We start from the raw sequence: 25,139 nt of genomic DNA on the forward strand, positions 1-25,139 counted from the left end.
GTTACTTACCAAAGCTCGTTTTACAGGTTCGGTGCAGCTCCTCTTTAACTTGCCACGCTCCTTGAAGATGTCCCCAATATCCCGTGTTTGGTCTTCATTTCTCCTCTGCATGTTCGCACTCGTGGTTTTAAAATCTCAACATGGCAAGAAAAATATACTACTAGTAATACTCACACATCTTGTGGGCAACATTAAAGCACTCGTCTGCCATGTTAGAGCATCTCCAACAGAATCGCAACGCGCGACGCTTTAAAAAAGTGTTTACAGTGTTGAGATCGAGAAGTAGAGATAGAGAGTAGAGGATAGTTCTCAGCATAGATAGATAAAAAATAGATTATTCAACTACTCCTCGTCGTCCGACTCCTCCTCGGTGATGTCCTCCTCCGATGTCTGACTGTAGGCATGAAGATACCGATCATCTTCGAATTCCTAGGGCGACGCTGCTCCTAGCCTCATGTTGAATTGAGCGTCCGCTTTTCGCCTACGCTTGTCCTCGCGATAGGCGGCTTGCTCCACTCTCCTCTTATCCCTCTTCGCCCTCCTTTGCTCGTAGAACTTGCGCTCGTTGATGATGTCCTGCCGGAAGCGTTGGCACCACATCGCCATGGCTTCCTCGTCCATCTTGGTGATGCCGACACGGTGCTCCCGCCTCCGGTTGTCGCGACGATCCTCGTCGGTGATAAGCCGCGGCAGAGGCGCGAGCTCCTGTGCCCGCTCCCGCGTCGACACGTTAGGGAAGTTCAATGTTCTATGAGGCCATCGAAGGCGCCACGCCGCCGTGTCGTACGCGCGGGCGGCCTCGTTGGCGGTGTCAAAATTGCCGAGGCCGAGGCGCATCCCGCGGAACCAGATCTCGGCGGAGAAGCCGCAAGAGGGGCGCGCGCGGACGCCGCGGTATCCCCATGTTTCCCGACAACGCGGCGGCATGGTGGCGCGGTGGCGGCGAGGCGAGAAAGAGCGGGGAGAGAGCGGTGGCGAGGCACAGAGCGGGGAGAGAGCGGTGGGAGGGCGTTGGATTTCATAAAGCGCGCCGGACGCCGCGCGCCAAAACTAGCGCACGCTCGGCCGCTTTTTCCCGCGCGCGCAATCCTTTCCCGACGTCTCTGCCATCTCTACTCTCTTCTCTACTGTTATATTTATTTATATTTAATATTTATCTCTACTTATCTACTCTCTATTTTTTGTCTACTTTTCCCCTACTCTTATAAAAAACAGAGTTGGTGATGATGGTGTTCTTGCCATCCTGCAATATAGGCCATCCGATTTATATCCGACAGATAAGAAGGAAACTGTGGCAATTTTGCAAAAAGATACCCACACCCCTCTCCGCATTTGCAAATAAGGCATTCCCTCGTTCATCCTTTTCTCCCACAAGATAAACTACTCATACAAATGCATCTTGATGCCTGCAACGCATGGGCGTCTTGCTAGTTCTAAAAAACTATCCATAATTTGCCACACTACTGGTTGCAGATGAAATACCTACCCAAGCACAGTGTGATACAGGAGTGACGCACAATTACAAGCTGATATTCTGTTGGACAATGGAGGCTATAACCAATTACTTTTACGGGAACAATAGCACCCAGGAAATTTGAAGGGTAGGTATGAACAAAATTGGAACTGCACATGTACTGCTAAGTGATTCAATACACACATTACCAATCGAGGAGGAGAACGATGGTCGCGACGGCCTCTGTGAGTCATGGTCGGCAACGGGAGTCAGTTCATTGTCCACGACGGTGGTGCTTCTATGCTTGGCGTCGGCTTCTGAGAAGCAGATCCGAGACCGTGGAAGAGGCTCCGTGTACGACGACGACGGTGGACCGACTCAAGTGCGGCGTACGAGGTCGTCGATGAGGCAGATGCGCTGCAGTGGACGAGTGCGCCGATGTAGAAGGGGATGAGCACGAAGGCTGCGGTGCCGTGGAGAAGTCTATTTTGCGGTGGGGATAGAAAATGGGGAGTATTCAGGTGTACTACTTTGGGTGCCGGGGTGGGGTTGGCTGGGTAGGGTGAACCTGAAGTTACAAAAACTGCCCCTACCAACCGTCATCCGTAGGCCTGTTCCGAAGGCTATGATGGTAACTTCCCACTGCTTGAATCAGGGTCGCGGGAGATTTCCCCGCCGACCTCAAAATTTTGTGACACTGAACTCCCCGTGTGGCGTGTTAGATGATTCGGCTAAGTAACTAGCGAGTAGTACTAGTAAACTCTGCATATTAGGTTTGACCGAAGTCAAACTTCCTAAAGTTTGACCAAGTTTATAGAAAAATATAAACATTTACCACAACAGATATGTATGATGTGAAAGTACATTCAATAATGAATCTAATGGTATTGATTTGTTATTGTATATGTTAATATTTTTTGTTATAAACTTTCTGAGAGTTTACAAAACTTGACTTTGACCAATGCTAATACGTAGACTTAAATAAAAACGGAGGGTGTACACATTTGTTTTCTTAGTATGTAGTGAATTAATCATTTGTTGAAATTGTGAAATAAATATATTAGGCTACTGACTTCGAATGTAATGGTCTATACAATTCAATAGTTACAATCATTGTCGAATTCCAAGATGTATACGAGGTCTATAGTACTTCACAACATGCTCAAACTCACATAATCCCAGTCAAATGACAATCAAAATGCATTTCATAGTTATTACTTTGTAGGATGCAACAAAACCAACAATAACTCTACATCAGCCATTATAAAAGCAACATTTTGAACATATCCCAATGTGTGAATGAAACGTGCAGAGAGAGAGCTTGCGAAGATGGAGCAGATAGGGCGGGAAAGATTGTATGTATGTGGATGAGAGAGTAGGAGACAAATGATACATCTCCGTCGTATCTACTTTTCCAAACACTTTTGCCCTTGTTTTGGACTCTAACTTGCATGAATTGAATGGAACTAACCCGGACTGACGTTGTTTTCAGCAGAATTGCCATGGTGTTATTTATGTGCAGAAACAAAAGTTCTCGGAATGACCTGAAACTTCACGGAGATTATTTTTGGAAATAATAAAAATATTGGCGAAAGAATCAAGGTCAGGGGCCCACACCCTTGCCACGAGGGTGGGGGGCGCGCCCCCTACCTCGTGGGCCCCCTGGAGCTCCACCGACCTCAACTCCAACTTCATATATTCGTGTTCGGGGAGAGAAAAATCAGAGAGAAAGATTCATCGCGTTTTACGATACGGAGCCACTGCCAAGCCCTAAACTCTCTCGGGAGGGCTGATCTGGAGTTTGTTCGGGGCTCCGGAGAGGGGAATCGGTCGCCATCGTCATCATCAACCATCCTCCATCACCAATTTCATGATGCTCACCGCCGTGCGTGAGTAATTCCATCGTAGGCTTGCTGGACGGTGATGGGTTGGATGAGATTTATCATGTAATCGAGTTAGTTTTGTTAGGGTTTGATCCCTAGTATCCACTATGTTCTGAGATTGATGTTGCTATGACTTTGCTATGCTTAATGCTTGTCACTAGGGCCTGAGTGTCATAATTTTAGATCTGAACCTATTATGTTTTCATGAATATATGTGAGTTCTTGATCCTATCTTGCAAGTCTATAGTCACCTACTATGTGTTATGATCCGGCAACCCCGTAGTGACAATAATCGGGACCACTCCCGGTGATGACCGTAGTTTGAGGAGTTCATGTATTCACTATGTGTTAATGCTTTGGTCCGGTACTCTATTAAAAGGAGGCCTTAATATCCCTTAGTTTCCATTAGGACCCCGCTGCCACGGGAGGGTAGGACAAAAGATGTCATGCAAGTTCTTCTCCATAAGCACGTATGACTATAATCGGAATACATGCCTACATTACATTGATGAATTGGAGCTAGTTCTGTGTCACCCTATGTTATGATTGTTACATGATGAACCGCATCCGGCATAATTCTCCATCACCGATCCAATGCCTACGAGCTTTTCACATATTGTTCTTCGCTTATTTACTTTTCCGTTGCTACTGTTACAATCACTACAAAACCCAAAAATATTACTTTTGCTACCGTTACCGTTACTTCCATACTACTTTGCTACTAAATACTTTGCTGCAGATATTAAGTTATCCAGGTGTGGTTGAATTGAAATCTCAACTGCTAATACTTGAGAATATTCTTTGGTTCCCCTTGTGTCGAATCAATAAATTTGGGTTGAATAATCTACCCTCGAAAACTGTTGCGATCCCCTATACTTGTGGGTTATCAAGACAATTTTCTGGCGCCATTGTCGGGGAGCATAGCTCTATTCTTTGAGTCACTTGGGATTTATATCTGCTGGACACTATGAAGAACTTGAAAGACGCGAAAACAAAAATTTATCCCTCAACTATGAGGGGAGGTAAGGAACTGCCATCTAGCTCTGCACTTGATTCACCTTCTGTTTTGAGTAAGCTTGCGACACCTAAACCTGCTTCTGCTGTTAATTCTGATATGTCGCATGTTATTGATGATGCCACTTCTGCTATGCATGATACTTATGATGAAACTACTTCTATGCTTGATACTACTGTGCCACTTGGTGAATTTCTTGATGAACAACTTGCTAGGGCTAGAGAGAATGAAACTATTGAAACTGATAATATTGATGAAAGTGATGATGAAGACTCTCCCAATAAATATGAATTGCCTGTTGTGCCTGAGGGCTATGTTATGGATGAAGAAACTGCTAGAGACTTTCTTGCTTGCAATGATAGAAGTGATCTTAAGAAATTATTAGCTAAGCTTAAACAAAAAACTCTAAATGCTAGAATGAAATATGATCCTGCTTATGCTACTTCACCTATCTTTGTTAGTGATAAGGATTATGAATTCTCTATTGATCCTGATATAATTACTTTGGTTGAATCTGATCCCTTTTATGGCTATGAATTTGAAACTCTCGTGGCACATCTTACTAAATTAAATGATATAGCCACCCTATTCACTAATGATGAGAGAATTCGCTACTTTTATATCCTTAAGATATTTCCGTTCTCATTAAAGGGTGATGCTAAGATATGGTTTAATTCCCTTGATCCTGGTTGTGTGCGTAGTCCCTAGGATATCATTTATTACTTCTCTGCTAAATATTTCCCCGCTCATAAGAAACAAGCTGCTTTTTGGGAAATATATAATTTTGTGCAAATTGAAGAAGAGAGTCTCCCACAAGCTTGGGGGAGGCTTCTCCAATTACTTAATGCTTTGCCTGATCATCCTCTTAAGAAAAATGAAATACCTAATATCTTTTATAATGGACTAACCGATGCTTCCAGAGACCACCTTGATAGTTGTGCTAGTTCTGTTTTCAGGGAAAGAACACCGGATGAAGTTGAAATTCTATTGAATAATATGTTGACTAATGAAAATAACTGGATGCTTCCTGAGCCAACTCCCGAGCCTATTCTTAAACCAACTCCGAAGAAAAGGGGTGTTCTATTTCTCAGCCCTGAAGATATGCAAGAGGCAAAGAAATCTATGAAAGAAAAGGGTATTAAAGCTGAAGATGTTAAGAATTTACCTCCTATTGAAGAAATACATGGTCTTAATTTACCGCCTGTTGAAGAAATATATGATCTTAATTCATCACCTATTGAAGAAACACATGGTCTTGATAACCCGATACAGGTAGTAAAGGTAAATTCTCTCTATAGATATGATAAAGCTGAAATCCCTCCTACTAAATTTGCTAGCCAATGCCTAGATGAGTTTGCCAACTTTATGGTTAAGCAAGAAGAATTTAATGCTTATTTTGGTAGGCAATTGAAACAAAATTCTTATATGCTTGAACACTTGGGTGATTATATGTCTAGAGTTAAAGGTGAACTTAAACTCATTAGTAAACATGCTTCTATGGTTACCACTCAATTAGAACAAGTACTTAAAGCTCAGAACGGTTTGCTCAATCAATTAAATAGCAAGAATAATGACTTTGCTGTTAGAGTGGCTACTAGAACTGGTAAAATGACTCTGGAACCTTTGTATCCTGAAGGCCATCCTAAGAGAATCGAGCAGGATTCTCAGAGAAATAATGTAGATGCACCTAGTTCTTCTAAAAAGAAGAAAAAGAAAAATGATAGGACCTTGCATGCTTCTAGTGAACCTATTGCTGAAACACCTGAGAATCCAAATGATATTTCTATTTCTGATACTGAAACACAATCTGGTAATGAACATGAACCTAGTGATAATGTTAATGATGATGTTCATGTTGATGCTCAACCTAGTAATGACAATGATGTAGAAATTGAACCTGATGTTGATCTTGATAACCCACAATCAAAGAATCAACGTTATGATAAGAGAGATTTTGTTGCTAGGAAACATGGTAAAGAAAGAGAACCTTGGGTTCAGAAACCCATGCCTTTCCCTCCCAAACCATCCAAGAAAAAGGATGATGAGGATTTTGAGCGCTTTGCTGAAATGATTAGACCTATCTTTTTGCGTATGCGATTAACTGATATGCTCAAAATGAATCCTTATGCTAAATAGATGGAGGATATTGTTACAAATAAAAGAAAGATACCGGAAGCTGAAATTTCCACCATGCTTGCTAACTACACTTTTAAGGGTGGAATACCAAAGAAACTTGGAGATCTAGGAGTACCCACTATACCATGCTCCATTAAAAGAAACTATGTTAAAACTGCTTTATGTGATCTTGGAGCCGGTGTTAGTGTTATGCCTCTCTCTTTATATCGTTGACTTGATTTGAATAAATTGACACCTACTGAAATATCGTTGCAAATGGCTGATAAATCAACTGCTATACCTGTCGGTATTTGTGAGGACGTGCCTGTTGTGGTTGCAAACGTTACTATTTTAATGGACTTTGTTATTCTTGATATTTCTGAGGACGATAGTATGTCTATTATTCTTGGAAGACCCTTTTTGAATACTGCAGGGGCTGTTATTGATTGCAACAAAGGCAATGTCACTTTTCATGTCAATGGTAACGAGCATACGGTACACTTTCCGAGGAAACAACCTCAAGTTCACAATATCAATTCTATTGGAAAAATTCCATCGATTATTTTTGGAGGTTTTGAATTTCCTCTTCCTACTGTCAAAAAGAGATATGATATTCTCATTATTGGGGATGTGCATATCCCCGTTGAGGTAACATAGTGTTATTCGAAATTTCTCCAATTCCATGTTATTCGGAAAGAGTTTGTTAACAAGACTTGATCAACCTTGTTAGTGGATTCCTTTTGATGAGCATGAGATGGATGAAGTTAGAAGGCACAACCTTCTGTACCCTCCTTCTACTTTCTGTTATTTAGTTGAAATAAAGCAAAAATAGTATATTTCTGTCTGTTTTCTGAATTATCCGTGCAATAAAAAATACCTCGAAAATAAAAGTTCTCCAAATGCCCCGAAATTGAAACATGATTTTTTCTGGAATATTTGGCACTGAGAACAGAGCATGGGAGCAAGCACCTGGCCAAGAGGGTCCAGGGCGCGCTTACCCCCTGGGCGCGCCCCCTGCCTCGTGGGCCCATGGTGGCTCCCCTCCACTTATTCCTGCACCCACACACTTCTTCTTCCTCCCAAAAAAATAACCAACCAGCTCAAGCATGATTCTTGCGATTTTCGATCTCCTTGCTCAAAGCACCTCTCACAAAACTGCTTTGGGGGATTGTTCCTTGGTATGTGACTCCTCCATTGGTCCAATTAGTTTTTGTTCTAGTGCTTTATTCATTGCAAATTTTTGCTGCCTAGGTGACCACGTTCTTGAGCTTGCATGTCAAATTTATATGGTTCCAAGTAGTTCTAATGCATGATATAGGCTCTAGGCACTTGTGGGAGTAGTTGCTATCAATTTTGTTGAGTTTGGTTCACTTTTTATTTGAAGTTACTAAAAATTTCAGAAATTTTCAGAAAATGATGAAGAGATTTTTGAGGGGCTCATCGAGCCGAAGCTCGAAGGAAAAGCAAAGTGAAGAAGCAGAGAGGCCCAAATATAATCTGCCTCGCACCGCTGAGGTTCGGCCGTGTGAATGGCCTTGCGATGATTTCTTGAGAGCAGCCGGGATTTATGATGATTTTTATGAGTTGGCTGAGAATGCAGGCCTCACAGACTTCCTCCGCGACCGACATGAACAGTATCTCTTACTCACTAACATCTTTGTGCAAAATTTTCATTTCCACTCTAGGAGGTCACCACCTGCGGTGGATTTTTATTTATATGAAGAGTATAAGGAGATGCCCCTCTCTGAATTTTGTGAGGTTTGCAAGTTACCTTTTCCGGGTTTCATAGAGGAACCACATAGTAGCGATGTGGAGGGGTTTATTGATACAATTGCTGTAGGGGAAATGAGGAAAGTTTCCGATGCACGAATCACTAGCATACATTTTCCTGTTCTACGTTACTTTGCTATATTTGTTAGTAGATGCTTAATTGGTCGCGGAAACTGTGGAAACCTGAGCATCCCTGATATTATTATTTTGTGCCATGCCTTGTTTCGTGATGACACATTTAGTATGGGCGCTGTTGTTGCAAAGCGGTTAAATCTTAACCGTACTAAGGGCCCTATCTTGGGAGACATCTTCGCCTCGTGCCTCGCTGCACACTATAACATACCTATTAGGCACTATGAGAAAGAAGAAAAATTGCTGCCTACTGTTTTTCTAGACTATAAGAGTATGGTTGCACATGATTTTATTGTTAAGAATAGGGAAAGGGCGCTTAAATACAAACTGTTATTTGATAAAAATCACCTTGAGACTATTATCTTGCCTGCTCCTTCATTGTTTGATTTGTCTGCAGGCAAGTATCCCGTTCCGCTGGCGGCCATCCACGCCTACAGGACCCTACATCAGCTACAGAGCCAGAGCCGGAACCACAGTTTGATCCTCCACGACAGTCTAATTACCAGTGGGATCCGGAGATGATTGCCAACCAGTGGCAATCAGAGGCTTCTTCATCACAGTACGACCCCAACTATTACTTTGGATATCCGCCAGGCCAGCCGTGGCAATAGACCAACTTAGGCCAAAAGCCTAAGCTTGGGGGAGTACGTATTTCTCACCGACATTACATTTATGTTCACACACTCATTGCTAGATGTCGGTGCTCATACTCTTTCATTGTAATATCCATGCTAGTTTAATTTCCTTTTTATGCTTTCTTCTTGTGTGTTTGATAAACCTTAAGAAAACTAAAAAAAATTAGTTGTAGCTTTTAGCTAGTTTACTTTCTTGCTGTAGTAGTAATAATTAAAAAGAAAACCCAAAAAGATTTCCTGTTCTTCTTTTGCTTGCTGGGAGCTTTTCCGTGTAAATAGTTTTATTTCTTTTCTTTTCTTTGGGGTCGATAGGAGAAGACCATAATTAAATTGTTGAAATGGCTCTTATATGCATTATTGCTGATTTAACCAAGAGCCCATATTGTCTTGTCTTCTCCTGTTTATTGAATGCTTGCAGATTCCAGCTTAGTCCAATGCATGTGCACTATTATTATTATTCACATCGTTCGGTCGTGCAAGTGAAACGCAATTATGACGATATATGATGGACTGATTGAGATGGGAGAAGCTGGTATGAACTCGACCTCTCTCGTTTTTGTAAATATGATTAGTTCATCGTTCCTGATTCAGCCTATTATGAATAAACATGTTTGCAATGACAATTAGAGATCATAGTTGCTTATGCCATGCTTAATTAGCTAGGACCTTATAATGGTTTACCTTGCGTGCCAACATGCTATTAAAATGGTTGTGATGTGGTATGATAGGGTGGTATCCTCCTTTGAATGATTCAAGTGACTTGACTTGGCACATGTTCACGCATGTAGTTGAAACAAATCAACATAGTCTTTACGATATTTATGTTCATGGTGGATTATATCCTACTCATGCTTGCACTCAATGTTTATTAATTTTAATGCATGTTCATGACTGTTGTCGCTCTCTAGTTGGTCGCTTCCCAGTCTTTTTCTAGCCTTCACTTGTACTAAGCAGGAATACTGCTTGTGCATCCAATTCCTTAAACCCCAAAGTTATGCCTTATGAGTCCACCATACCTTCCTATATGCGGTATCTACCTGCCGTTCCAAGTAAATTTGTATGTGCCAAACTCTAAACCTTCAAATGAAATTCTGTTTTGTATGCTCGAATAGCTCATGTATCAACTAGGGCTGTCCGTATCTTCCATGCTAGGCGGGTTATTCTCAAGAGGAGTGGACTTCGCTCCTCACTCACGATAAAAATGGCTGGTCATCGGGATGCCCAGTCCCATGCTTTATGCAAATCAAATCAAAATAATTGCAAACAAAACTCCCCCAGGGCTGTTGCTAGTTGGACGGTGCCCCGTTGTTTCGGATGGCCGTGGAGTGTGCTTGTTGGTGGTGGGGGAGTATAAACTTTACCATTCTGTTTGAGAACCACCTATAATGTGTGTACCATGGAAGATATCGCCATCTCTTGGTTGTTATGTTGGCAATGAAAGTATACCGCTCAAAATATTATTTATACTCTACTTTAAAACTGAGCTCTGGCACCTCTACAAATCCCCGCTTCCCTCTGCGAAGGGCCTATCTATTTACTTTTATGTTGAGTCATCACCCTCTTATTAAAAAGCACCAGTTGGAGAGCACTGCTGTCATTTGCATCCATTACTATTAATTTTTATTGAGTATGATTATGACTGGATCTCTTTTACCATGAATTACAATGTTTAGTCAGTCCTTGATCTTTAAAGGTGCTCTGCATTTATGTTTTGCGGCCTCAGAAAGGGCTAGCGAGATATCATCTTGTTATATCATATTATGATTGTTTTGAGAAAGTGTTGTCATCCGAGATTTATTATTATTGCTCGCTAGTTGATTATGCCATTGGTATGAGTAAACAAGAGACCTAAGTGTTATTGTGAATATGGTTAGTCATAATCTTTGCTGAAAACTTGAATGCTGGCTTTACATATTTACAACAACAAGAGCAAACAGAGTTTGTAAAAGTTTTTCTTTATCACTTTCAGTTTATCAACTGAATTGCTTGAGGACAAGCAAAGGTTTAAGCTTGGGGGAGTTGATACGTCTCCGTTGTATCTACTTTTCCAAACACTTTTGCCCTTGTTTTGGACTCTAACTTGCATGATTTGAATGGAACGAACCCGGACTGACGCTGTTTTCAGCAGAATTGCCATGGTGTTATTTATGTGCAGAAACAAAAGTTCTCGGAATGACCTGAAACTTCACGGAAATTATTTTTGGAAATAATAAAAAATATTGGTGAAAGAATCAAGGTCAGGGTGCCCACACCCTTTCCAGGAGGGTGGGGGCGCGCCTGCCCCCCTGTGGCGCGCCCCCTGCCTCGTGGGCCCCCTGGAGCTCCACCGACCTCAACTCCAACTCCATATATTTGTGGTCGGGGAGAAAAAATCAGAGAGAAAGATTCATCGCGTTTTACGATACGGAGCCGCCACCAAGCCCTAAACTCTCTCGGGAGGGCTGATCTGGAGTCCATTCGGGGCTCCGGAGAGGGGAATCCGTCGCCATCATCATCATCAACCATCCTCCATCACCAATTTCATGATGCTCACCGCCGTGCGTGAGTAATTCCATCGTAGGCTTGCTGGACGGTGATGGGTTGGATGAGATTTATCATGTAATCAAGTTAGTTTTGTTAGGGTTTGATCCCTAGTATCCACTATGTTCTGAGATTGATGTTGCTATGACTTTGCTATGCTTAATACTTGTCACTAGGGCCCGAGTGTCATGATTTCAGATCTGAACCTATTATGTTTTCATGAATATATGTGAGTTCTTGATCCTATCTTGCAAGTCTATAGTCACCTACTATGTGTTATGATCCGGCAACCCCGAAGTGACAATAATCGGGACCACTCCCGGTGATGACCGTAGTTTGAGGAGTTCATGTATTCACTATGTGTTAATGCTTTGGTCCGGTACTCTATTAAAAGGAGGCCTTAATATCCCTTAGTTTCCATTAGGACCCCGCTGCCACGGGAGGGTAGGACAAAAGATGTCATGCAAGTTCTTTTCCATAAGCACGTATGACTATAATCGGAATACATGCCTACATTACATTGATGAATTGGAGCTAGTTCTGTGTCACCCTGTGTTATGATTGTTACATGATGAACCGCATCCGACATAATTCTCCATCACCGATCCAATGCCTACGAGCTTTTCACATATTGTTCTTCGCTTATTTACTTTTCCGTTGCTACTGTTACAATCACTACAAAACCCAAAAATATTACTTTTGCTACCGTTACCGTTACTTCCATACTACTTTGCTACTAAATACTTTGCTGCAGATATTAAGTTATCCAGGTGTGGTTGAATTGACAACTCAACTGCTAATAGTTGAGAATATTTTTGGCTCCCCTTGTGTCGAATCAATAAATTCGGGTTGAAGACTCTACCCTCAAAAACTGTTGCGATCCCCTATACTTGTGGGTTTTCAACAAACCTAACGAAACAGAAAGAGGGAGATAGAGAGAGAAAGAGAGAGGAAGAAGTTAGGTCTGTGAGAAAGATGGAGACATGTAATATACGTGAGATGCGTGTGCATCCGGATTCTGTACACGTGGATGGAGAAGAGACAACAGGTTTGATGAGAGAGCTGGAAAAATATGGACGAGAGGGGAAGGATCTCGTGGGTTGAGGGATTGATAAATTTGTGTGGGGGAGAGAGGTATTGGTAATTTTGTGCGAGAGAGAGGGGGTGGGGGGAGGAGTCAGTCAACCGTCGTCACATCATCCTGCTTCCAAATGGCCCCGCATTCTCTAGCGCAGTGTGGTTGCCGTCTTCGATCTCCTCGATGCCATCTTTGAAGATTGAGGTGTTGTGCATGCTGGGGTGCGAAGAAGCACAAGCGAGAGTGGTCGCCATATAACTTTGGATGGGGATGAATTGTGTGCTCGGGGGAGGGGGTGTGTGTGATGTGTGCTGTGTGTGTGTGTGTCAGATATTGAGAGAAAACAAACCTAAGGAGAGAAATGTGTGTGTATCTGACGGAAAGATACTTGCTAAACAGGGTATTCACGAAGAGATTGTGCGTGCGAGATAGAGAGCGATGTGCGGGCCTTGAGGTGGGCAGGGGCCAGGTGAGGGTGTCAAAATGTGCGCGTTGATGCATGTGTTACATGCGATCGTGTGAGGGATGGACGAATCGAGAGAGATGGTTGTTGTGTTACGGATGCTCCTCTCTCTCTCTCACACACACACACACAAGTAAATAGAAGACCGTTCTTTCATGTATACAAACGTATCGGCATCTATCTATGTCTCACTCATGCATGATCATTTGCACATTCACACCTCTCTATGTCTCTATCACACGCACACCGTCTCCACATTGCCCTTCTGCCACAACACACATATGGACACATACACACGTTCTCTCTCAGTCACACACACAGGGGCTGTTTGGTTTGAGAATAAGTTTGCCTAAGGTTGCCACACCTAAGGTTAGGCAAGTTTGACCAACTTAGGTGGGTGTTTGGTTCAAGTCACACCTTAGGCAAGCCACATTAGGGTCCCACATTACATACACTCAAAAAGTGTGGCAAGATTCCCTTAGGCTTGCCAACTTGTGGCTCTCATTTTGAAGAACTAACCTTAGGCAAGTGTGGCAACATTGTCTCTATGACAAGTGGGCCATAGGGGCAATAAAGTGTGGCAAGCCAAAGTGTGGCAAAAACCAAACACATGCCAACTAAACTGTGGCTGCCAAATTTTGGCTTGGCAAACGGTGGCTGGGAACCAAACAGCCCCAAAATCAGTATTAAAAAAACTAGGGCGCACCTAAAATGTCCAAATCCAAATAAACACGAACTGGAGCTAAATTCAAATATATGGAAATATTGTAGCGTCAAGAACTTTTCCCGGAAAAAAGTTGAGTAATATTCAGGGATTGTTTTCACACACAAAAAGGTTCGGTGGATGTCCTTCGAGCGCGACACGGTGACGCACCGTTCGATCAACCGCGCGGCCGCGGTTCACGCGCTTGCACATGATTCTGTATCGTGGTTGTGGTAACTAATAAAAGTGCTGCCTAAGTCTAATGTTTACGTGTGCTAGTACGGTTTTCTTTTAAGTTTGACCAACCCTATATAAAACTAAACTAAGCTCCCATACGCGCACTCATCAATATGCCGCCACCGCCATTGCGCATGCCGGCGCCCGCCTGCTCCGGCCAACAATTTCTCGCCCATCACCGCCGTGTCGCCGCCAAGCCGAAGGCTCGCCCGCTCACGTCGTCTGCAGTCCCTCCTCGCGATGCCGCCGCGCTGCCAAGCACGCGAGCAGCTGGTGGAGCCGCGTCTATGCACGCAGTGTACGAAGAGGAGGACGAGCGCGTGCTCCAGCACGCTGGCGAGGAGGAACTAGCGTGTCATTGTCGTCTCCGCCCACGCGGAGGAGGCACGCATGGTGGCTGTCGCGGTGGAAGCCGGTCGTGCGCGCGTCGATCCTGCAAACCGGGTGTGGACGCGGAATCTACCTTCGAGACCTTGAATGCCACGTGGATCCTGCACTCTGAAGGAGCAATTTGGGTCAGTCGACTCTTGTGAGCCGTTTGATGCAACAAGGATGGCTAGAAGGGCTTCTTCAACCTCCGAAATAGATGCACGGTTCATCTTCTCAGCCCGCCACACGCCTAACCGCCTGCTGCCGCCACTGCGCCCTCCCCTGAACCGCCTGCCACCGCCATGTTAACCCCCCACCCCCGCCATCCGTTTAACCCCGGGCGTGATCTATTTTTTTTCCGGTGAACTGCATTCCACACCCAACACTCATAAGATAGATCATGGGCACCCTGCCGTCTTCTTCCTTCATTCCGTCGAACTTCTTTCACAAATCGACTGACCCAAATTATACTACTAGTATGAACATATTAACTACAGTAGGAACACGAAGATACGAGCAGTAGTACCAACTGCAAGAAGAACAGTAGTAAGACATAGTACTAGTACTACTGTACGTACTAAAGACTTCAAATAACGAGAAAGAACATATACATAGTTCTGTTGGGGCCTCAGCACAACACACCCTTGAAAATAAACTAAGCAACTAGTTCTCTTGACACTGCAGTAGAACCAGCATGAGCGACGACACTGCCACCTACTCGGAGTCCGAGTCCACGTCATCGACTTCGTCCTCGTCCCTCTTCCTCTTCGCCGATGCTTCTTTGCTTGAACCGGACACTGGGCTCTGCTTCTTCATCCAACCCTTGTAGATATTTAAACAAAGGTAGGCATCCATTGCTGCGTACAGGATGTGATCTTCATCTAATGTCTTCGACTCCCATGCATGATGAAACTCGTGATGAGGTTTCTTCAGTTTAGCGTACGAACGATCAATCATGGCTGCTGCCAGGGTCAGCATTGAAGGCTGAGAGGAGGACACCAGCCCTTCCTTCTGGAGGTCGAAGGGGTCGCCTACAATGAGGCCTATCCGACCCAGGATTTGCTTGTCGTTCCTAAAGTCTACAGTAACGAATTTGACTCGGCCACCCTTGAGGAACTTCTTAAATTCCTCGCACTCAACGTCGGCATGGCATATGTGGTAGACCAAGCATAAGTCATGCACACAAACCTGGATCACAGCGGGCTTCTTCTTCTCTGCCTCCTTTAGTTTCTTCTCGCTTCCCAAGACCATGGTGTACTCAACATCTAGCCCAGCGACCCACTCATCATTTGAGTTTTCGAACTTGCGTTTGAAGCGAGCAAGGCATTCTTTTACCATTGCAGAAGAATGGGTGTAGATGACGTCGAACTCATCGCCGGTGATGGTTCTAACGTTTTACTCACAGCCGATCATGGAGATTTGGGACGCCATGGATTTGGGAGGAGGTTTAGGATTAGTGGAACTGCCGTAATGTGAAAGGACGGGACGACTGGGAGCGAATTATTGTAAGGTACTGTACTAGTAGAAGACGGGGACGAGTAGGGCGTGCGAACGACGTGGGGTTGCTGGCTTGCCCGGTGGACAAACGGCTGCAAGCCCCCAAAGAGTTCTCGAGAACTATGCGGGACCCACTAGATGTCATGTCTACTAGACCCATATCATAGGCCTGACGGTATAGCTTCTGCCTGTTCGCACGCCATGCCGGCTTGTGTGTAACTTCAATTAATTCCGTCAACCGTCGTGCCTCCCACGACCTTCGCCTCCCTCGCGCGGTCGCGCTCTTTGAGACTTCGACTGGCTATAAATGAGCAATTTTTTGCCTACTCCGCATGCATGATACTCCCTCCGGTCCTTTTTACTTCCGTCAACCGTTTATACTAAAAATATCAATATCTACAATACTGATTATAATGAGTATAAAGCACCTCTTGGGTGGGTTAGATTTTTTTGGGTTAGTTGAGTTCAAACTAACCCAAACTAACTCTAACACATGGATCCAAACAGGGCCAAGGTTAGCTATTAGAGTACTACTACCTCCCTTCTAGTTTAAAGGGCTCGATTCAAAAATTTGACCTACTCTTAGCAAGATAGAGGCGGTGGAATAGTTTTTGTATTTCTTCACAAAAAAATGTGTTTACCAATGCATGCATGAACACTAGTTACTCTAACCCCCCTCTCTTCTTTAATTCTTTACCACATCAACATGTTTGCTATTCCGGTGTGCATGATACCAGCTAAGATACCACCAATATGGCTAGCCTTAATCATCGCATGCAATAATTTAGTGCACCTTGAAATATGAACATGTGTGGGGCGTGTATGTTTTTAATGACTTGAGACTATACCTAGCCCGGCATGCAAGATGAGGCTTACAGTATTATGCACCGTTCCCCATACCTGCAGGAAGCCCGTTCATCTCCAAATCTTTTCCTCTCCATGTGTGGAAACAATATGCCTGCCAGACTCTCCTTCTCCCTCCGGCGGTCCCACCACTCCACCCCGTGTGGAATTTTTTTTTGCATTCATGACTCTCCTCCCCCCGCGCTCGTCCAATCCGTTGTGACCAGCAATATTTCGACCCCTTCCCTCCCCCGTAATTTACTCCAACAAATATGCCCACGTAGCTGTTACTTAACTGCAGGTGCATTGGGTCACTGACATATGGGCCCAACAGGGGTCTGGCCCACATGTCAGTGACGCAACTAGACCTGCAGTTAAGTCAGTGCAGCTCAGTCCATATCTTACGTAGGTGTGCCATTGCTCGCTATAAATACTGCGCCTCCCACGACATCGCTATCTCCTCCCCCTCCCTTTCTCCCTCTCACATCGACCACCATGACATCGCCCCTCCCAAGCCCTAGGCGCCCCTCGCTGCACCGCACGGACGGTCACGCGTCGCCGTTCCGTTCCTCGCCGCCACTAGTCGAGGAGGACGCGTCAGCGTTCCGCTCCTCGCTGCGACGCGACGTGTCGCCGTTCCATTCCTTGCCGCCACTAGTCGAGGAGGACGCGTCAGCGTTCCGCACCTCACCGCGACGCGTCGAGGTGGACGCGTCGGCATTCCCAATCTCGCCAGCGCGCTGTGACGCCCGGATATTTAGGCTACAGTAAACCTCTGCTAATGATGCCACGTCACCTAGGTTACTGTTGATAAACTAGCGTTAGTTCAAAACAATTCAAATTCAAATTTAAAATATAGGCAAACAACAAAAGTTTTTGAACAATAAAACTAAAATGTTTGAGTTGTTGCAAGTATTCACTAAGTAATTGTCATGTAGAAACCAACATCATTTTACTCACAAATTTAACCCCTAGTAAAATATAAAGTGACCCGACAACAACTAAAATTGCCTTTTCAAAATAAAGAAATGTTTATGTATTTCCAAACCACTTCAAATCTTGTGTGCTAGCTCAAAACATTGCCTACTATTTACATGACAAGTTTTGGATTCAACAGAACTTATTCGGTACTAAATTAAAATACCAAATGGTGGATAAAATACAAAACAGAAAATTTGAAAAGTGGAAAAGGGGCCTAAGTGCACACTGTGCACTAGAAGCCTAGTGCTACAGTAGCACGGCCCAAGCCCACCATGGCCTTTTCCCCTTCCTCTGTTCTCTGTAACATACAGGAGACAGGGGACATGGCGTGGCAACCATCCCACGGCGCCATGGCCGGATGGCCACCACGTCGACTCCCCTCGGCCGATAAAAGCGCCCCCACGAAACCCTAGCTCGCCCTCATCCATTCCCCCCTCTTTCCCCCATCGGCCCCCTCCTCTTCTTCCCAAATCTAAGCTCGAACAGCTCACGGTGACAGCTGCATCACCATCGTTTCCGCGGCCACCGTCGTCGCCGTCGCTCGGGAGTACGCCCAGGAGATGCGTCGTCATCGTATGCATCGACTACGGGGATCCATTCGGCCGGAGCTTCGCTCCATCCTCGCCATCGTCACCTCCTCCCTCCTCTGTCGCCATCGCCATGGCCTTCGATTCACACCACCTCGTCCACCCCGGCCCCGTACGAGCTCACCATCGACCATCCCCCGGTGAGCAGCGTTGTTTTCCCCCTTTTCCCCATCGTTTTAGTCGCCGTAGGCCACCATCCGCCACCTACCGTGGCAACGCCTGAAACTTACTGTGTATGCGCTCTCGCCATGTTCACCACGGCTGCCGTCCCGCTCGAGGTTGCCTTCCATGCCCGGCTCGCCCGTGCACCACCCCGTACCCTGCTCGCTTCCTGCTGTTGTCCGCGTGCTGCTGCTTATTCTGAAACTGCTGCTGCTGCTTATGCTGAAACTGTCGCCCGCTGCCGCTCGTGCCTCGTACTGCTAGGGCTGCTGCTCTGCTGTTGCTATAGCGCTGCTGCTCGCTTCTCTATTGCTGCTCCTCTACCGCTCGTTACTGCTCCTGCTCTATGCTGTGCATTACTGCTGCTGCCCTTCCGTTGTTGCTGCTCTACTAGTGCCGCTAGTTGCTGCTGATGCTGCTTGGCCATGGCCACCAGCGCCGTTGGTGTGTGCTTGGGCGTGGGCTTCACGTACAGCCACACCATGGCTAGCTAGTGCCACGCCATACCTATGGGGGTGGGCTTAATTAGATTATAAAGGCTAATCACTCTTAGTGCTATCCTACTACTAATAGTCACTGACACTGGTCCCTGATGTCTAAACAAAATGGCTAAAATCATCTAACTGAAGTATAATACAATGACACACGGGACCCACTTATACTATTCATATGTTGACCAGTCAACCTTTGACTGGGTCAACCCAACCCCATTGGCCCCACTGTCATACACACATTCTAGAGTAGCACTAGGTGACAAAAGTATTTACTGTTTTTAATTCGAATTGAATAATTAAAACAATTCCAAAATATTATTAAAACTTTGAAAAATAATATAAAATAATCTGTAACTCGGATGAAAATACTTTATACATGAAAGTTGCTCAGAAAAACGTGACGAATCCTGTTACGCAGTCCACTCGTCCGCCACGCGTCCCTAGCATAGTGAACATGCAACAATCCCCCTCCGGCCCGTTTGTCCGAAAACACAAAACACCGGGAATACTTTCCCGGATGTTTCCCAACTTCGCGGGTATCACCTACTACTGCGTTAGGTCACCTCTAGCACCGCGTATTGCCATGCTACGCTTTGTGATGCTTTGATTGCTCTGTTATTTATTGTGTTCCCCCTCCGTTACTTCTTTCCGGTAGACCCCGAGACTGCCGGCGACCCCCATTTCGACTACGGTGTTGACGATCCCTCCTTCATGCCAGAGCAACCAGGCAAGCCCCCCCCCCTTGATCACCAGATATCGCCTATTCTTCTCTATACTGCTTGCATTAGAGTAGTGTAGCATGTTACTGCTTTCCGTTAATCCTATCCTGATGCATAACCTGTCATTGTTGCTATAGTTGTTACCCTTACCTGCTATCCTACTACTTAGTATAGGATGCTAGTGTTCCATCAGTGGCCCTACACTCTTGTCCCTCTGCCATGCTATACTACTGGGCCGTGATCACTTCGGGAGGTGATCACGGGTATGTACTATATACTTTATATACGTGACACATGTGGTGACTAAAGTCGGGTCGGCTCGTTGAGTACCCGTAAGTGATTCTGATGAGGGGGCTGAAAGGACAGGTGGCTCCATCCCGGTAGAGGTGGGCCTGGGTTCCTGACGGCCCCCGACTGTTACTTTATGGTGGAGCGACATGGCAGGTTGAGACCACCTAGGAGAGAGGTGGGCCTGGCCCTGGTCGGCGTTCGCGGATACTTAACATGCTTAACGAGATCTTGGTATTTGATCTGAGTCTGGCCATTTGGTCTATACGCACTAACCAACTACGCGGGAACAGTTATGGGCACTCGACGTCGTGGTATCAGCCGAAGCTCTTCTTGACGTCAGCGACGGAGAGGCGCGCGCCGTATTGGACTGGAACGCCTGCTAGGCTAGGTCTGCTTCTGGCCGCGTACGCAACGTGCAGGTGTGCAATGGGCGATGGGCCCAGACCCCTGCGCGGATAGGATTTAGACCGGCGTGTTGACCTCTCTGTTGAGCCTAGGTGGGGCTGCGACGTGTTGATCTTCCGCGGCCGGGCATGACCCAGAAAAGTGTGTCCGGCCAAATGGGATCGAGCGTGTTGGGTTATGTGGTGCACCCCTGCAGGAAAGTTTATCTATTCGAATAGCCGTGTCCCTCGGTAAAAGGACGACCCGGAATTGTACCTTGACCTTATGACAACTAGAACTAGATACTTAATAAAACACACCCTTCCAAGTGCCAGATATAACCCGGTGATCGCTCTCTAACAGGGCGACGAGGAGGGGATCGCCGGGTAGGATTATGCTATGCGATGCTACTTGGTGAACTTACCATCTACTCTCTTCTACATGCTGCAAGATGGAGGTGGCCAGAAGCGTAGTCTTCGACAGGATTAGCTATCCCCCTCTTATTCTGGCATTCTGTAGTTCAGTCCACCGATATGGCCCTTTACACATATACCCATGCATATGTAGTGTAGCTCCTTGCTTGCGAGTACTTTGGATGAGTACTCACGGTTGCTTTTCTCCCTCTTTTCCCCCTTTCCTTTCTACCTGGTTGTCGCAACCAGATGCTGGAGCCCAGGAGCCAGACGCCACCGTCGGCGACAAATCCTACTACACCGGAGGAGCCTACTACTACGTGCAGCCCGCTGACGACGACCAGGAGTAGTTAGGAGGTCCCAGGCAGGAGGCCTTGCCTTTTCGATCGTTGCTACTTTTGTGCTAGCCTTCTTAAGGCAAACTTGTTTAACTTATGTCTGTACTCAGATATTGTTGCTTCCGCTGACTCGTCTATGATCGAGCACTTTTATTTGAGCCCTTGAGGCCCCTGGCTTGTATTATGATGCTTGTATGACTTATTTATGTTGTAGAATTGTGTTGTGATATCTTCCCGTGAGTCTCTGATCTTGATCGTACACATTTGCGTGCATGATTAGTGTACGATGAAATCGGGGGCGTCACAAGTTGGTATCAGAGCCGACTGCCTGTAGGAATCCCCCTTCCACACTCCTTGGCCGAAGTCGAGTCTAGTCACTACAAAAGTCTTACGGGCCCACATCGCCATTTGGGTGGTATTAGGATCTTTTACTCCTCGACCTTTACTCTGGGACTCTGATCTCTCCTCTATTCGGGTTAAATGATTTTGCTAAAAAGACTAACTGTAGGTTCTCGTAAATACTTTCTCCCGGAGAGCCCCTTATCACAGATGGTCGCCGATTGCACCAGAAGATGTTGAAGATACTCTTCGATCATTCCCGAGACCCTTTTGCCCTCTGCCTTTTCAATTCCCTACTACCGATATATCCATATGGATAATGACATACACTTGTTGTTCATACAATTACTCTGAGTTTCTCTTGTTATTACCAGATACATCGAATTACTCTCCGGCTTTTAAGAATCCCTTGTACCACTGCCTTGTAGTTCCTTGCCGCAGAAATACCCATACGGATAATTACTCGCATCTACCGAGTATCGACTCATCCCCAGTTGATTCATGTATTTCACAATAGTCTTCAAAATACTATTCGATCTTCCGAAAATCCTCAGGAGCCTATTGCTCTTAAAATTCTTGTTTGCTTGCATTATGGTCAACCCCATAAGTCTCGTAATCTTATTGGCATCTCTTGTCATTATCATTTTGAGTCCGTTGATTCAATTTGTTGCGAATGCTCGCAATCCTCAATCATATCCTAGAATGCATCCTTCCGGCTCAGACGTCATTTTAAACGTGAGCTGGATCTCGACCAATCAAATTGCCATCGATTGTACCCCTAAGCCTACTCAACTTATCCGTCCTTGATCAGAGCGTTGCTTCTGATCCCCTGATTTGGAAATCATAATTCTTTTGCATTTGAACTTTGAATTAGTCAGTTGTTTCTATAATCAGATCTCCTTGCATTCTTCTTCCTCTGGTTGAGTACCGATGCTCACATCAGATCCCTTGTGGACCATCGGTTCCTTTGTTGGATTTTATCCGACAGTGTCTTTCATATTGAATAACCTTGTGAGCCTTTCCATGGGTATATAATGCCTTTGGTAAATTGTATCATCTTCTTTTGAACAATGCTCTACTTTCGAGCTTGTAATATTTACTCCGAAGTTTGTGGTATATGTTCCTAAGATGCCCTGATGGGTTGAACCTACGCCTTCCCTAATCCGTGTGAGCCCGAAAGATTACACGGGTCATACTTATCTGGTATTGCACCAGGTAAAAACTTTCAACAACTAATGTCATTTTCGAAATACGAGAGGTGAATGAAAGGTTATGCGTTGAACAAGTGGGAGTCGACCTTGAACCCTGTGTTCATGCCCATGGACACGATGTATACCTTATCATGGAAGCTTCTCTTAAAATAATTATCCCTTGTTATAAGTTCATCTGGTATCCGTGGACGTGGTTCCGACCATGATTGTTCTCCTTTGATTCCATTTCTCGGAAAAGTTAAAGAACTTGTCTTCTACAGATTAATACATCCTTGCAACCGCTATTTCGATCTTCCTTCGAGTATTACCCTCCGGTATCTCAAGAATATCAAAGAAATGTGTTGCCTCCCTTGAGTCTTCATCTAGTATTGCTTCTCATCGATTTCAGATTTCCCCGGGTTCTGAGTTATTAGTTACTCAAGAACACCGATAAGTGAATAAATTCCACACCCTGATTCAATAACTCTAAATAATTTTCGTTGTTTACGAGTTTAATAACCCTTGAAGTCATTCCTAGCCTGATCGGCTATATCATTATCGCGCCAAATTTTAACTGTGCTACCTGGTTCTTCTTCCCGGAGCATAGTTTACGACGATGACGTCGATCTTCCTCATCATATCATTCTTCCTTGAACAACAAGCTTGATTTCAAGTTTGTGTCGTACCCGTGGTTCAGATAACCTTTTGCTTCATCATACCTTTTAGCTTGATGTCATCGTTGATCGATTACATCTTCATGAAATCTCTCGACAAATGTGTCGTGATCATCATCTACATTCTGAGCTCTTCCAAGATATCTATCGAAATTCAGGATGAGAAATACCATCCTTGCCCCTCGATGAATTGTGTTATCATCGACAACATTCTTGCCTCCCCCCAACACAAACTTGTTCTTATTTTGTGTTGTATCTTGATTTCCCTGCTATCCAACCTATGTTATGTTCTACCGTGGAGTATTACCATCTTTGATGTCAAGAATGTCGTGAGCATTACTCCACCTCTTAAGAATTCTTGGTACAGTGATACTTCTCACCATCACCATTCTTTCTTGGTCCCCGTGTTGTTTCTAAACGAAATACCGACAAATGGTCTGTGATGTGTAAATTCTAAACTTCTAGCAACCCTATTGCTTTGAAGTTATTGGTCTATAGTTTCATTCTACGTCTATGGCTTAATGAATCATCATTCAAACATTGATCGTGCTACCTAGCCCATATTTTGGGTGCACATTTCAACCAATGTTTAACTGTGTATGTTTTCCTCGAGCATACATCATTAAGTCATTCGATCTAGCTAATGTTATCTCCTTGTTCACATAGTTGTGGAAATCCATCTTTTGGAAATCTCAATGGATTGTCGCTGAGTCAATCAGTCACCTCCTCACCTCTCCTTGATTTAATGATGAACCCTTGTTCGGAACTTGCTTCCATAGTTCATTTCCCGAGAATTTGGCAGCACCATCTCGTCAAATTGTGTTGCACCCCTTCCTTCTCAGGCATCTAGAGTCTGAGGTATCCTGACACCAATCAGATCTGAATCTCACTCAGATATGGTGGTTGGAACATATTCCCAAGAGTTATAACTTTGGTCTTTGACCCGGTAAGGTGGTGTCATGCCTAGCACACCTGGCCAGAGACCCTATTGGTATAGTTTCCTTTTTAGCAAAGTTAACCATTCTTCCATGAGGAAATTGTAAGACTTATTCTATAAGTTGTTCCTAATGGATCCTTTGTGTATCCAGAGTCCGACCTTTGATTGAAGACCATGTCAATGCTATCTCGAAGCATGTCGGTGGTATTCCGATCTTCAATAAGAACAGTTGAAGCAATGCTATCTCGAAGCATGTCGGTGGTATTCCGATCTTCAATAAAAAAGTTGAAGCAATGCTATCTTTTCTTTATCTATTATCCAAAACACCGTTGTATGGGTATTGTCATCAAATTCCTCTCCCCTTACCTAAATGGTTTCTACATTATAACCTGTCATGGATATCATGCTCAGTTTGTCCCTGGAAAGGATATACCCCTGAATAATGTGTTTAAACACATTTTCCTTTCCATTGTTCTATTTAATCTGATGATCACCTTTTCCTTTCCATTGTTTTGTTTAACCTTTCTGGTGATCTATATGATCTAAGCAGTAATATTCTTCTGATTATGTAAACGCCTAGGTGTACAATCGTGTCGCTAAGACCCTGTTACTATTGTTGATGACATTCCGGTAACCACCGATGGACGAGAACTTTGCCTATTGGTCCGCCTCGTTCAACGAGCAGGAAAATGGTTCTCTTCGTCCCTCGCCCTTGGTACCGATATTGTCGCCAACATAATTGACAGGCTATCCTCTGACATGCCTGGCTTACATTATCATGCAAGATGTCAGCCCCCTTTCTACTTTAACCCACATGGTGGGCCCATAACCGACAATTCCACAGGATCGAAACCTGACTCTCCTCTACACCCCTATTTCGAAAGTTGTCCCTTACGCTTGGCTTCGTATGCAATTCA

The sequence above is a fragment of the Aegilops tauschii genome, chromosome 2 (assembly GCF_002575655.3).
Source record: "Aegilops tauschii subsp. strangulata cultivar AL8/78 chromosome 2, Aet v6.0, whole genome shotgun sequence".
Lineage (NCBI taxonomy): Eukaryota > Viridiplantae > Streptophyta > Magnoliopsida > Poales > Poaceae > Aegilops > Aegilops tauschii.